Consider the following 14,153-nt stretch of genomic DNA (forward strand, 5'->3'; position numbering starts at 1 on the left):
TTTGATATCTACATAAATGATCCTCCCAACATCTTGGCCAGTCAATTCCCTGACCTCCTCTCCTCCAACAATCCTGCACTTACCTCCCACTCATTCCCCTGGAGTTACTCTAGAATTCACCATTAGCAATAATCACACGCCCCCCCTCCATATTTTCAATTTCAAGCACTTTATCCCTCTGAATCTCACACAAGGTCTAGGATAGCATGTGATCTGCTTGATTCAAACCCATCAAAAAAAAAACAAAAAACCACAAGCATTTTTTTCTAACTGGCCATATAGCTCTAATTTATTTATTTATGTCTATGTCTTTTTTTTTTTTTAACCTGTCCTAGCCTCCTAATCGTTGCTAAGTACTTATAGTTTCTCATCCCATAAAAGGTACGAAGGAGCAAGGCAAGTTTATCTGAGATGGTCAGGGGACATCAGAGATAGTAACAGTCTCTGTTGGTCAGGTTGAGATAGTAACAGTCTCTGTTGGTCAGGTTGTTCATTATTCCTTATCAGAAACAATTCTTTTTCATGTTTGTCTAAACTCTAGGCCTCCTTTTTACCATTGATTCCTTTGTATATTTAACATATAGATAAGCCATTCCATGAGCCATTCTGTGGCAAAATGCAACCTGCTTACAACTCTAATACGGCTAAAGTCAAGCTGATAATAAAAACATCTTATAATTCCAACTTATTTACAGCATTTACTAATAGAGGCACAAATAATACAAATATTAAAGAACAGGTGGAAGGAAACCATGGCTTCTGAAGATCACTTGCTCTGCCACATTATAAGACACCAATTTTCCTTTCTAGCTACATTCTCTCTCTCCAGCCTCATCTCCCACTCCACCTTCACTGTATACATACTCCTTATTCTCTGGCCACACTAAACATGTCACCATTCCTGTGAAGGAGAAACTAAAGATCCCTGGGTACACAAAGGTCTGCCCATCAGTGTCCAGCATATTATCAACACAAATGATTTCTTAGTATACTAAACTAAAATTGACATTGTCAATTTTAAAAAAATTGTCATTGTCATGACAAAATGACAATGACAAAATGACAAAAATCACATTGTCATTCACATTAGGATTCAATTAATCAACATGTAAAACGCATGTTAGTGGAAAACTAAACAGAGGTACCATGTATTAGTTTCCTGTGGCTGCTGTAACAAATTACTACAACCTTAATGGAAGAAAACAACACAAATTTATTATCTCCCAGTTCTGTAGGTCAGAGTCCAACACAGGTCTTACTGGGCTAAACTCAAGGTGCCAGCAGGGCTGCATTTCTTTCTGGAAACTTGAACAGAAAAATGTGTTTCCCTGCCTTTACAATCTTCTAGAGGCTGCCTGCATTCCTTGGCTCATGGATCTCCTCAATCTTCAAATCCATCAGCAGACCAAGTCCTCGTCAGGCTGCCATCTCTTTTGCTTCCCTCTTCCCTTATTAAGACCCTTCTGATTACACTGGGCCCACCCAGATAATCCAAGACAATCTTCCCATTATAAGGTCATTTAACCTAACATAGTCACAGTTTCCAGCAATGTAGGATATGGACATCTTTGAAAGGCCATTATTCCACCTACCACATCCCATGACCCAAGAAATCTCTTTGGTGAACACAAAGTATCTTTTGGGGATAAACGTTAAATAATTTGATCTATCAACACATAAAAGACTATATCACCATTCAGAAGTTCATAACTATCTGAACTATCTTTTCCTTTCATGTTTCTTCAAGGGAATTGAAAAATAATGTAGATGAGAATTCCAGTTGCATGAGTTCAACTGCAACTGAAGGTCAAACTTGATTGCTATAAGCAACAGGCTCTATGGATACTTTTCCGAATGGCAAAAGTTTTAACGTCCAAATGAATATGTGAGCGTACTTTCCTTTTTGGACAATTATTTAATGGGCTACACCATATACAAAAATGGCATAATTTATAAGTATCAAACAAATGTCGAAACAAGATTGATCAATCCCAGCCTTTGTGGAATGCTTTATTTTTTTATTTTTCTTTTTCAGGATTGAGAAGACAGAAGCTCCCCTTCTGGTTTTTAGAGAAGAGCTTGTTTTCTGCTCTGGTATTATTACTTTCTTGTTATTTCTTGTTTTTTTTTAAATTTAATTTATTTTTTTTTATACAGCAGGTTCTTATTGGTTATCCATTTTATACATATTAGAGTATATATATCAATCCCAATCTCCCAATTCATCACACCACCACTCCACCCCCCCGCAATGCTTTCGCCCCCCTGGTGTCCATACATTTGTTCTCTACATCTGTGTTTCAATTTCTGCCCTGCAAACTGGTTCATCTGTACCATTTTTCTAGGATCCACATATATGCGTTAATATACGATATTTGTTTTTCTCTTTCTAACTTATTCTACTCTGTCTGACAGTTTTCAGATTCATCCACATCTCTAAAATGACCCAATTTCGTTCCTTTTTATGGCTGAGTAATATCCCATTGTACATATGTACCACATCTTCTTTATCCATTCGTCTATCGATGGACACTTAGGTTGCTTCCATGACCTGGCTATTGTAAATACTGCTGCAAAGAACACTGGGGTGCATGTGTCTTTTTGAATTATGGTTTTCTCTGGGTACATGCCCAGTAGTGGGATTGCTGGGTCATATGGTAATTCTATTTTTAGTTTTTCTAAGGAACCTCCATAGTGGCTGTAACAATTTACATTCCCATCAACAGTGCAAGAGGGTTCCCTTTTCTCCACACCCTCTCCAGCATTTGTTGTTTGTAGATTTTCTGATGATGCCCATTCTAACTGGTGTGCGGTGATACCTCATTGTACATTTGATTTGCAATTCTCTAATAATTAGTGATGTTGAGCAGCTTTTCATGTGTTTGTTGGCCATCTGTATGTCTTCTTTGGAGAAATGTCTACTTAGGTCTTCTGCCCATTTTTGGATTGGGTTGTTTGTTTCTTTAATATTGAGTTGCATGAGCTGTTTATATATTTTGGAGATTAATTCGTTGTCTGTTCATTCATTTGCAAATATCTTCTCCCATTCTGAGGGTTGTCTTTTCGTCTTGTTTGTAGTTTCCTTTACTTTGCAAAAGCTTTTAACTTTCATTAGGTCCCATTTGTTTATTTTTGTTTTTATTTCCATTACTCTAGGAGGTGGATCAAAAAAGATCTTGCTGTGATTTATGTCAAAGAGTGTTCTTCCTATGTTTTCCATTAGGAGTTTTATAGTGTCTGGTTTTACATTTAGGTCTCTAATCCATTTTGAGTTTATTTTTGTATATGGTGTTAGGGAGTGTTCTAATTTCATTCTTTTACATGTAGCTGTCCAGTTTTCCCAGCACCACTTATTGAAGAGACTGTCTTTTCTCAATTGTATATTCTTGCTTCCTCTGTGATAGATTAGTTGATCATAGGTGAGTGGGTTTATCTCTGGGCTTTCTATCCTGTTCCACTGATCTACGTTTCTGTTTTTGTGCCAGTAAGATATTGTCTTGATTACTGTAGCTTTGTAGTATAGTCTGAAGTCAGGGAGCCTGATTCCTCCAGCTCCATTTTTTTCCCTGAAGACTGCTTTGGCTTATCGGGGTCTTTTGTGTCTCCATACAAATTTTAAGATTTTTTGTTCTAGTCCTGTAAAAAATGTCATTGGTAATTTGATAGGGATTGCACTGAATCTGTAGATTGCTTTGGGTAGTAGAGTCATTTTCACAATGTTGATTCTTCCAATCCAAAAACATGATATATCTCTCCATCTGTTTGTATCATCTTTAATTTCTTTCATCAGTGTCTTACAGTTTTCTGCATACAGGTCTTTGGCTCCCTAGGTAGGTTTACTCCTAGGTATTTTATTCTTTTTGTTGCAATGGTAAATGGAAGTGTTTCCTTAATTTCTCTTTCAGATTTTTCATCATTAGTGTATAGGAATGCAAGAGATTTCTGTGCATTAATTTTGTATCCTGCTACTTTACCAAATTTATTGATTAGCTCTAGTAGTTTTCTGGTGGCATCTTTAGGATTCTCTATGTATAGTATCATGTCATCTGCAAACAGTGACAGTGTTACTTCTTTTCCAATTTGTATTCCTTTTATTTCTTTTTCTTCTCTGATTGGCGTGGCTAGGACTTCCAAAACTATGTTGAATAAGAGTGGTGAGAGTGGACATCCTGGTCTTGTTCTGGATCTTAGAGGAAATGCTTTCAGTTTTTCACCATTGAGAATGACATTTGCTGTGGGTTAGTCGTATATGGCCTTCATTATGTTGAGGTAGGTTCCCTCTATGCCCACTTTCTAGAGAGCTTTTATCATAAATGGGTTTTTGAGTTTTGTCAAAAGCTTTTCCTGCATCTATTGAGACGATCATATGGTTTTTATTCTTCAATTTGTTAATATGGTGTATCACATTGATTGATTTGCATATATTGAAGAATCCTTGCATCCCTGGGATAAATCCCACTTGATCATGGTGTATGATCCTTTTAATGTGTTGTTGGATTCTGTCTGCTAGTATTTTTTTTTTTTGTAAATTTTTTTTTGGTTTTTTAAAAGATGTTTTAAGATATTTTGGGATTTTTTTAATAATAAATGTGTGTTCCGAGGCCGAAGCACACACTTGTCTGCTAGTATTTTTTGAGAATTTTTGCAACTGTATTCATCAGTGATATTGGTCTGTAATTTTCTTTTTTTTTTTTTCGTATCTTTGTCTGGTTTTGGTATCAGGGTGATGGTGGCCGCATTGAATGAGTTCGGGAGTGTTCCTTCCTCTGCAATTTTTTGGAAGAGTTTGAGAAGGATGGGTGTTAGCTCTTCTCTAAATGTTTGATAGAATTCACCTGTGAAGCCGTCGGGTCCTGGACTTTTGTTTGCTGGAAGATTTTTAATCACAGTTTCAATTTCATTACTTGTGATTGGTCTGTTCATATTTTCTATTTCTTCCTGGTTCAGTCTTGGAAGGTTATACCTTTCTAAAATTTGTCCATTTCTTCCAGGTTGTCCATTTTATTGGCATAGAATTGCTTGCAATAGTCTCTTAGGATGCTTTGTATTTCTGTGGTGTCTGTTGTAACTTCCTTTTTCATGTCTAATTTTATTAATTTCAGTCCTCTCCCTCTTTTTCTTGATGAGTCTGGCTAATGGTTTATCACTTGTGTTTATCTTCTCAAAGAACCAGCTTTTAGTTTTATTGATCTTTGCTATTGCTCTCTTTGTTTCTATTTCATTTATTTCTGCTCTGATCTTTATGATTTCTTTCCTTATGCTAACTTTGGGGTTTTTTTTTCCTTCTTTCTCTAATTCCTTTAGGTATAAAGTCAGATTGTTTATTTGAGATTTTTCTTGTTTCTTGAGGTAGGTTTGTATTGCTATAAACTTTCCTCTTAGAACTGCTTTTGCTGCATCCCATAGGTTTTGGATCGTCGTGTTTTCATTGTCATTTGTCTCTAGGTATTTTTTGATTTCCTCTGATTTCTTCAGTGATCTCTGGGTTATTTAGTAACGTACTGTTTAGCCTCCATGTGTCTGTGTTTTTTACGTTTTCTTCCCTGTAATTGATTTCTAATCTCATAGTGTTGTGGTTAGAAAAGATGCTTGATACAATTTCAATTTTCTTAAATTTACTGAGGCTTGATTTGTGACCCAAGATGTGATCTATCCTGGAGAATGTTCTGTGTGCATTTGAGAAGAAAGTGTAATATGCTGTTTTTGGATGGCATGTCCTATAAATATCAATTAAGTCTATCTGGTCTATTGTGTCATTTAAAGCTTGTGTTTCCTTATTAATTTTGTTTGGATGATCTGTCCATTGGTGTAAGTGAGGTTTTAAAGTCCCCCCACTATTATTGTGTTACTGTCGATTTCCTCTTTTATAGCTGTTAGCAGTTGCCTTATGTATCGAGGTGCTCCTATGTTGGGTGCATATATATTTATCATTGTTATATCTTCTTCTTGGATTGATCCCTTGATCATTATGTAGTGTCCTTCCTTGTCTCTTGTAACATTCTTTACTTTAAAGTCCATTTTATCTTATATGAGTATTGCTACTCCAGCTTTCTTTTGATTTCCATTTGCATGGAATATCTTTCTCCATCCCCTCACTTTCAGTCTGTATGTGTCCCTAGTTCTGTAGTGGGTCTCTTGCAGACAGCATATATATGGGTCTTGTTTTTGTATCCATTCAGCAAGCCTGTGTCTTTTGGTTGGAGCATTTAATCCATTCACGTTTAAGGTAATTATCGATATGTATGTTCCTATGACTATTTTAATTGTTTTGGGTTTGTTTTTGTAGGTCCTTTTCTTCTCTTGTGTTTCCTACTTAGAGAAGTTCCTTATTATTTGTTGTAGAGCTGGTTTGGTGGTGCTGAATTCTCTTAACTTTTGCTTGTCTGTAAAGCTTTTGATTTCTCCATCAAATCTGAATGAGATCCTTGCTGGGTAATCTTGGTTGTAAGTTCTTCCCTTTCATCACTTTAAATATGTCATGCCACTCCCTTCTGGCTTGTAGAGTTTCTGCTGAGAGATCAGCTGTTAATCTATGGGAGTTCCCTTGTATGTTATTTGTTGTTTTTCCCTTGCTGCTTTCAATAATTTTTCTTTGCCTTTAATTTTTGCCAATTTGATTAGTATGTGTCTCAGCGTGTTTCTCCTTGGGTTTATCCTGTATGGGACTCTCTGCACTTCCTGGACTAGGGTGGCTATTTCCTTTCCCATGTTAGGGAAGTTTCGACTATAATCTCTTCAAATATTTTCTCGGGTCCTTTCTCTCTCTCTTCTCCTTCTGGGACCCCTATAATGTGAATGTTGTTGCTTTTAATGTTGTCCCAGAGGTCTCTCAGGCTGTCTTCATTTCTTTTCATTCTTCTTTTCTTTATTCTGTTCCACAGCAGTGAATTCCACCATTCTGTCTTCCAGGTCACTTATCTGTTCTTCTGCCTCAGTTATTCTGCTACTGATTCCTTCTAGTGTAGTTTTCATTTCAGTTACTGTATTGTTCATCTCAGTTTGTTTGTTCTTTCATTCTTCTAGGTCTTCGCTAAACATTTCTTGCATCTTCTCAATCTTTGCCTCCATTCTTTTTCCGAGGTCCTGGATCATCTTCACTATCATTATTCTGAGTTCTTTTTCTGGAAGGTTGCCTACCTCCACTTCATTTGGTTTGTTTTTCTGGGGTTTTATCTTGTTCCTTCATCTGGTACATAGCCCTCTGCCTTTTCATCTTGTCTATCTTTCTGTGAATGTGCTTTTTGTTCCACAGGCTGCAGGATTGTAGTTCTTCTTGCTCCTGCTGTCTGTCCTCTGGTGGATGAGGCTATCTAAGAGGCCTGAGCAAGTTTCCTGATCTGGAATGTTTTGTTTTTAAAAGGCAAGTGTATGTAAATTTCTGAGATGGATCTCCAGAAAAAGCGAGTGAATTATATCAACCCAAAAGAAGTACAGAATTTTATTAGTGCTAAAAATCTACAGGAACCTGTTAAGAAATTTGATTAAGTAGTATTACGAAATAGGTTTAGGGTCAGCTCATGAAATATTTAATAACTTACAATTAATATGTATAAATATAATGACAATGTTTTGACATACACCTCATTGATGAGGCCACCAGATCCATATAAAATACAACCAAAAAATGTCAATTTTCAAGGCCACAAATATTCCTCTTCTTGCAGTGTAATCACTTTATAAAAAAGACAGTTGTTTTGACCTATTAAAACTTGAGTAAACTGCCAGGTTGCTTTTGTGCAGACAAGTAGGTGAAGCAAGTTCACAACCATCTGAAAACTAGTTCAAATACATTTAGATGCATTCTGAACCACAGATTATTCAGAGAACTACCACCAAGAACTATTTTTTCTTCACTAAAATTATTATAACTACATTTATATTTAAGATAAAATTCACTCTGTTTAAATTGTAAGATTTTGCAATAGATGATTTATATATATACTGTCCATTCCCACTTTTCTATACCTATGTACTTTCAAAGTTTTCAAATGAACAAAAATACATGAGCATATTAAGTTCCTTAGTTGACTATTATTATTTTTTAACACACTGACTCACTGCTTGATCCTTACCTGAAATGACAAGGTCTGAGAAAATCACAAGCCAAGATCCTATCTAAATCTGTGGAGTATCAAGGGAGATGGAACTCCCTTGATACAGACACATTTTATTTGCAGCATGCAAGTAAGAGTAATTAAGAATAAAAAAGGATATGTATATGGCATGCTCATTCACAGCCAGAAGGCCTATGACCAGGCTTCACACGGTACAACCTGGACTTAACAAGTATTACATAACAGAGACATACCCTTGATACAGAAGATACGATTTGAGATTTCTATTGATATATCTTCAAGTCTGCTATTGAACTCATGCAGTAAATTTGTATTGCATATATCGTACTTTTCAGTTCTGATGTTATCACTTGATTCTTTTATGTGGTTTTTATTTCAGAGGAGAACTATCTTTCTATTCACTTCAAAACTGTTCACTTTTGTCTCATGGGCCATGGATATAATATAACAGCGGCTTTAAAGTCTTTTTCTGATAATTCCACCATCTGAATATCTCAGGGTTGGCATCTATTTATTGTCTTTTCTCTTAAAAAAGTCAGATTTTCCTGTTTCTTTGTATGTCAAGTAATTTTGGATTATATCCTAGGCATTCTGAATATTAGGTTATGAAACTAGATTTTATAAACATCTTCTGGAGAATTTGGTATTTTTTTTGCTTAAGTTTATACTACAAGTTATATATTGCATTCTAGCATGGCAGTACCACTGTCAGCTCAGTTTTCAAAGTCTTTGCTATGTTTTTTGGCTTTATCCTCTGCATGCACTGCTCAGAGGCAAGTCTGGGATTTGAACAGTGGTTTATATTGTAGGTCAGTTCTCTGTCTTTGCTGTGTTCCTTTGGGTCTGTACATGCATGCGTAGCTCATAAGTAAGGTGGGACCTCTGTGGGTCTCCTCTCACATCAGCTCTCTTCTCTGTGAGATTTCCCCAGCATGCTCCAGTTTCCAGGGGCCTTTTTCCCAAATCCTCTGACCAGAGAAATCGTTTTCTCTCAGAGTTTTAAAGTGCTTGTGCTACCTGGCAATGTAACTTTATAGGTAGAGATGGTCTCAGGGCAGGCTTGGGAGGGAAAAAAGGGGTACTCCTTTTCCTTGTCGTGTGTCTAGAAATAGGGGTTTCTCTAAATTGCTGCATCCACTGTGCAGTTCCCTAATTCAGCCCACCATTTGGTCAAAGCTGGGTCATGAGAAGAAAGAAAAGGTATATTCACCATTATACAGGCTAGTCTTCAAGTTATAACTTCCTTTCTCGATTTGCCTTTTTTTTTTTTTGCGGTACGTGGGCCTCTCACTCTTGCGGCCTCTCCCATTGCGGAGCACAGGCTCCGGACGCGCAGGCTCAGCGGCCATGGCTCACGGGCTCAGCCGCTCCGCGGCATGTGGGATCTTCCAGGACCGGGGCACGAACCCGTGTCCCCTGCATTGGCAGGCGGACTCTCAACCACTGCGCCACCAGGGAAGCCCTTGATTTGCCTATTATTAACTTTCAAAGTCTTTAGATAGTTGCTTTTAGTATTCTATTGAGAGTATTTAGTTCTAATCAGTCAGAGAGAGGCATACTCCATTTTGGCCTATGCATTGTATTATATCCATTTCTCAACAGACTTTCACCTAAAGTCTTTAGTAGTCATTGACTGATCATTATCTAGATCATAATTCTATTAGAAATTGCACTGTGGTGAATTTCTAATCCTATCATTCTCCCAGCATTTGTTATTGTCTATGATTTTTCTGTAACAGTAAACTTTCCCTCTTAACTATTTGGTTATCCTGGAATGAAATCTGTACAGAAAATGAAGAATAAATGGTTGATTCTTTCATTTACCAGTGATTTTCAGAGTAATAAAATGAGGGTTTTTTTTAAGTATTATTATAAACTTCTGAATTCTTATATGTGTATCAATCTTCAGTTGTTATACATATTTTTTAACCTATTTTTATGGAAAATTTCAAACATACACAAAAGTAAAAAAGAATAATTATTAACCCATATATTCATCACCCATTTTCAACAATTATCAAATCATGGTCAATCCTGTTTCATCTATTCTTCCCCTTCCCCATTCCTTCCCATCCTCCTTTGTATTATTTGAAGCAAATCCCCAAAACTATATCATGTCATCTGTAAATACTCTAGTACGAATGTGCAAATTATAAGGACTTAAAAAAAAAAACACAATATCATTACCTTTAAAAGTTAATAAAAGATGTCTAAGGCCTCTACACACAAAATATTTCTGAGAGAAATTTTAAAAGACCTAAATATATGGAGATATACTGTGGTTAACATATTGAAAGTCTCAATATGGAAAGATATTTAATATATCCAAATTGATCTACAGATTCAATATTAAACTAGACAATAATAATATGAAATAATAAATAACATTTAACTTGCTTAATGTTAAGCAGGGATTTGTTATTTATTTACTCATTTAGGAAACTGACAGGCTGAGTGTAAAATCTTTATTGAAATTCATAAGGACCAAGAAGAACCAAGGCAATTTTGAAGGACAAAAGTTGGAGAACTTAAAGCTATAATAACTAAAAGTGTATGGCACTGGTACAACAACAGACCAATGGAACAGAAACAGAGTCCAAAAACAGACCCACAAATAAAGTCACCTGAATTACAACAAAGGCACTACTACTGCATTACAGTAGGAAAGGACAGTCTTTTCAATAAATAATGCTGGACCAAATGGATTTCCAAATGGAAAATAAAATAAACCATGAATCCTACCACACATCATGCAGAAACCTAAATGGGAAAGTTAAAACACTCAAGTTTATAGAGGAAAACATAGCACAGTATCTTCTTGGCTTTGAAATAGACAAAGAATCCTTAAAACACAAAAAACTAACCATAAAAGAACACTCTGATAAAATAGACTTTATTAAAATTAAGAAATTATCTTAATTAAAACACACTACTGAAAGAGTGAAGAAGAAGAGATAACTTCAATACTTAATCCAACAAAAACTTATCCTAGAAATAAAGAACTTCTGCAAATCCGTAAGACAGACAACACAACAGAAAAATGGACAAATAACATGAACAGGCATTTCTCAAAAAAGGATATCCAAAGGGTCAGTAAGCATGTAAACATGTGCTAACCTTTTAAGTTATCAGGGAATAACAAATTAAAACTACAATAAAATTTCACTACATACACTGCAGAAGAGTTATTAATTTGAAACACTAATAATTTCAATTGTTATTGAGGATGAAGAGCAACAAGAATTCATATACACTGTTGGTGGAAGTGTAAACTGATTCAACCATTAGGAGCATCTACAAAAGCTAAACAGCCAAATACCCTGACCCAGCATTTTCACCACTGGATATTTATCCAACAGAAATGCATACATATGTGCCAAAAGAAATGTTCAAGAATGTTCGCAGCAGAATTGTTCATAACAGCCAAAAACTGAGAGTAAACCAAATGCTCATCAACAGTACAAATGGATGAATAATTTTGGTATATACATATAATGAAGTATTACAAAGCAATGAAAAAGGATGAGCTACTGCTATATGAATCAATATGAATGACTCACATCAACAAGATGTTGACCATAAAAAGCCAAAAGAAGTTCAAAAATAGACAATATTAATGAATAGTGAATCAAGCAAGAATAATAGTTACCTTTGGGAGTGCGTGATGACTGTCAGGGGGCATGAAGGAGGCTCCTGGATTGATGAAAATGTTCTATATCTTGATCTTGGTATTGGTTAAACGAGTGTTGACTTCATAAAATTTCATCAAAATGACACTCAGTATTTATGCACTGTATAATATGCATGTTTTAATTCAATATAAAACATTTTAAAAGTTAGCAATACTATATCAGTCTCTTGATATTTTATTTTTAACTTTTTGGTTATTTTACTTGGTGAAATTGAAGTCTAATAGAACTAGGTTTCTACATCAATCTGCCTCTTACTTGGGTACTAAAGTCATTATTTACTTTTTCCTGGATAATTACTGACAGTTTTGATATGTGGATCCTTCCCACATTATGACGGCAGAAGTTTACCTTGAAGTTAGACCTATCTCATGTTCACAAACTAGATAATTCTAAGATGATATTTTTTTCTTAATGTAAATATAATCAATTTTCTATATTAAGTTCCAGGTCACCAGTTCCCACAGTTTGTATTTGGAAAAAAAGAAGAAAATTCAAAGCTTCTGAGGCTTAGCATCTAAGCTCAGTTTTAGCTAAACTTGAAAAAAGCAAATCAGGGCTTCCCTGGTGGCACAGTGGTTGAGAGTCTGCCTGCTGATGCAGGGGACACGGGTCCGTGCCCCGGTCCGGGAAGATCCTACATGCTGTGGAGTGGCTGGGCTCGTGAGCCATGGCCGCTGAGCCTGCGTATCCGGAGCCTGTGCTCCGCAATGGAAGAGACCACAACAGTGAGAGGCCCGGGTACCGCAAAAAAAAAAAAAAAAAAAAAAAAAGCAAATTAAGGCAGGGTGTAAGCATAAGGTTGTTGTGAAATATAATGAATTATTAAATGTAAAGCGCTTAGAAAATAATGTGTACCACAAAGTAAATGCTCAAAAAAAGTCTGCAATTCTTTATACCAGTTTGAAAAACCTTACAATAGATCCTTACTCTTGAATTTCCTTCAAAATATTTAAGACAATAAAAACAGATCTCTTTTAAAAACAAACAAAGTATATTTATGGAGCTAAGGGAAAACTTAATAGATTTTTAATGAAACAAGCCAAAGTGAACATTAAAGAAAAGTATAGGATAGATGAAAATTTAATTAACTATACCTAAGGTTTTTTTTAAGTTCTAAGTTGTACTAATAGATATTTAGCTATTATATTAGGATTAGAACTTCTACATATAATTTATCCAGTTTGCCAACTGTTAACGCGTGCATCATTTTCTTTATATACTGATAAACATATTTTCTGAACCATTTGAGAGTAAGTTGCATATATCATGTCCTTTTACCCCCAATTGCTTAAATGTGTACAGCCTGGGAACAAAGACATTCTCTTAAATAACCATAGGATAGTTACTAACTTCAGGAAATTTAACAATTATACAATATTAACATCTATTTTTTTAAGAGAGCAAATAAAGTCCTTTAGGGCTCCTCTAGTACAGGATCCAGTTCTGAGTCAGGTATTGGATTAGCTATTTTATCTCCCTAGACTCCTTTAATCTGGAAGTTTTCCTTCAGCTAAATACCTTTTAAACTGTCCTATGTTTACAAGGTACTCTGCAAGGTAAGATTTTAAAACTTGGGTTCTTAAGCAAACTATATAGGGAAGTTTCATTAAAAAAAAGAGATTCAATGGAAGAGTTAGGAAAAGTTTCAGAAGACTAAGATGAGAATACAAAAATCTTCCTATCCAAGAGTGGCTTTAGTATATATACATTTTAAAGCTTTATAATGAGGAGGTTTCTAGGTTTCTTTGATATTGGTAATTCGTGGATTAGTGGTTTCAAAATCCTGTCCCTCAAGATGTCAAAAAATTACAATATATAATCAACTTAGGGCTTCCCTGGTGGCGCAGTGGTTGAGAGTCCGCCTGCCGATGCAGGGGACACGGGTTCAAGCCCCGGTCTGGGAAGATCCCACATGCCGCCGAGCGGCTGGGCCCGTGAGCCATGGCCGCTGAGCCTGCGCGTCCGGCGCCTGTGCTCCGCAACAGGAGAGGCCACAGCAGTGAGAGGCCCGCGTACAGCAAAAAAAAAAAAGTCATGGTACCTACCCTTAAGAAACTTATAATTTAGCAAACCTAAGATTCCTGCTTTCAGATACGAAAAGTATTATGTTTTCCTATTTTGAAAAGGAAGCAACTATGATGCAGCGTGAAAAATGTGTCCAAAGATAAAACTATGAAATGTTCTAGAGGAACAAAAAAGGTAGATCCTGAAATCGTGATCTTTAATCTCCTAACAGAGGACTCAACTTGCCTCTGTCAGACTACAGAAGAGCTCCTTAAGAGAATCCTCCTATCTATCCATTGACTCCAAAAGGGACATGTATCGTCATCCCCAATGTACGTACTAGCTTTGTTCCATTGAGTCAGTCACCGACTAGTTTCCAAGT

At 36.0% G+C, this 14,153-nt stretch overlaps 1 protein-coding gene across 18 annotated transcripts in view; it reads right to left on the reverse strand.

The window, feature by feature from the left end:
- Positions 1 to 14,153, reverse strand: part of CLOCK (clock circadian regulator) — a 140,265-nt gene that overhangs the window by 82,864 nt on the left and 43,248 nt on the right. For 6 of the 18 annotated variants that reach the window (XM_060299364.1, XM_060299361.1, XM_030880589.2 and 3 more), the window contains one exon: positions 11,725 to 11,825. The exons of 7 other annotated variants lie outside the window; for them this stretch is intronic. The gene's annotated coding sequence lies outside the window, so the exon portion shown is untranslated. Of the gene's footprint in view, positions 1 to 11,724; positions 11,867 to 14,153 lie in introns of all 18 variants that reach the window. 5 more of the 18 variants (XM_060299369.1, XM_060299362.1, XM_060299368.1 and 2 more) reach the window with 2 other exon arrangements.

Source organism: Globicephala melas, chromosome 5 (genome assembly GCF_963455315.2).
Source record: "Globicephala melas chromosome 5, mGloMel1.2, whole genome shotgun sequence".
NCBI classification, from domain to species: Eukaryota; Metazoa; Chordata; class Mammalia; order Artiodactyla; family Delphinidae; genus Globicephala; species Globicephala melas.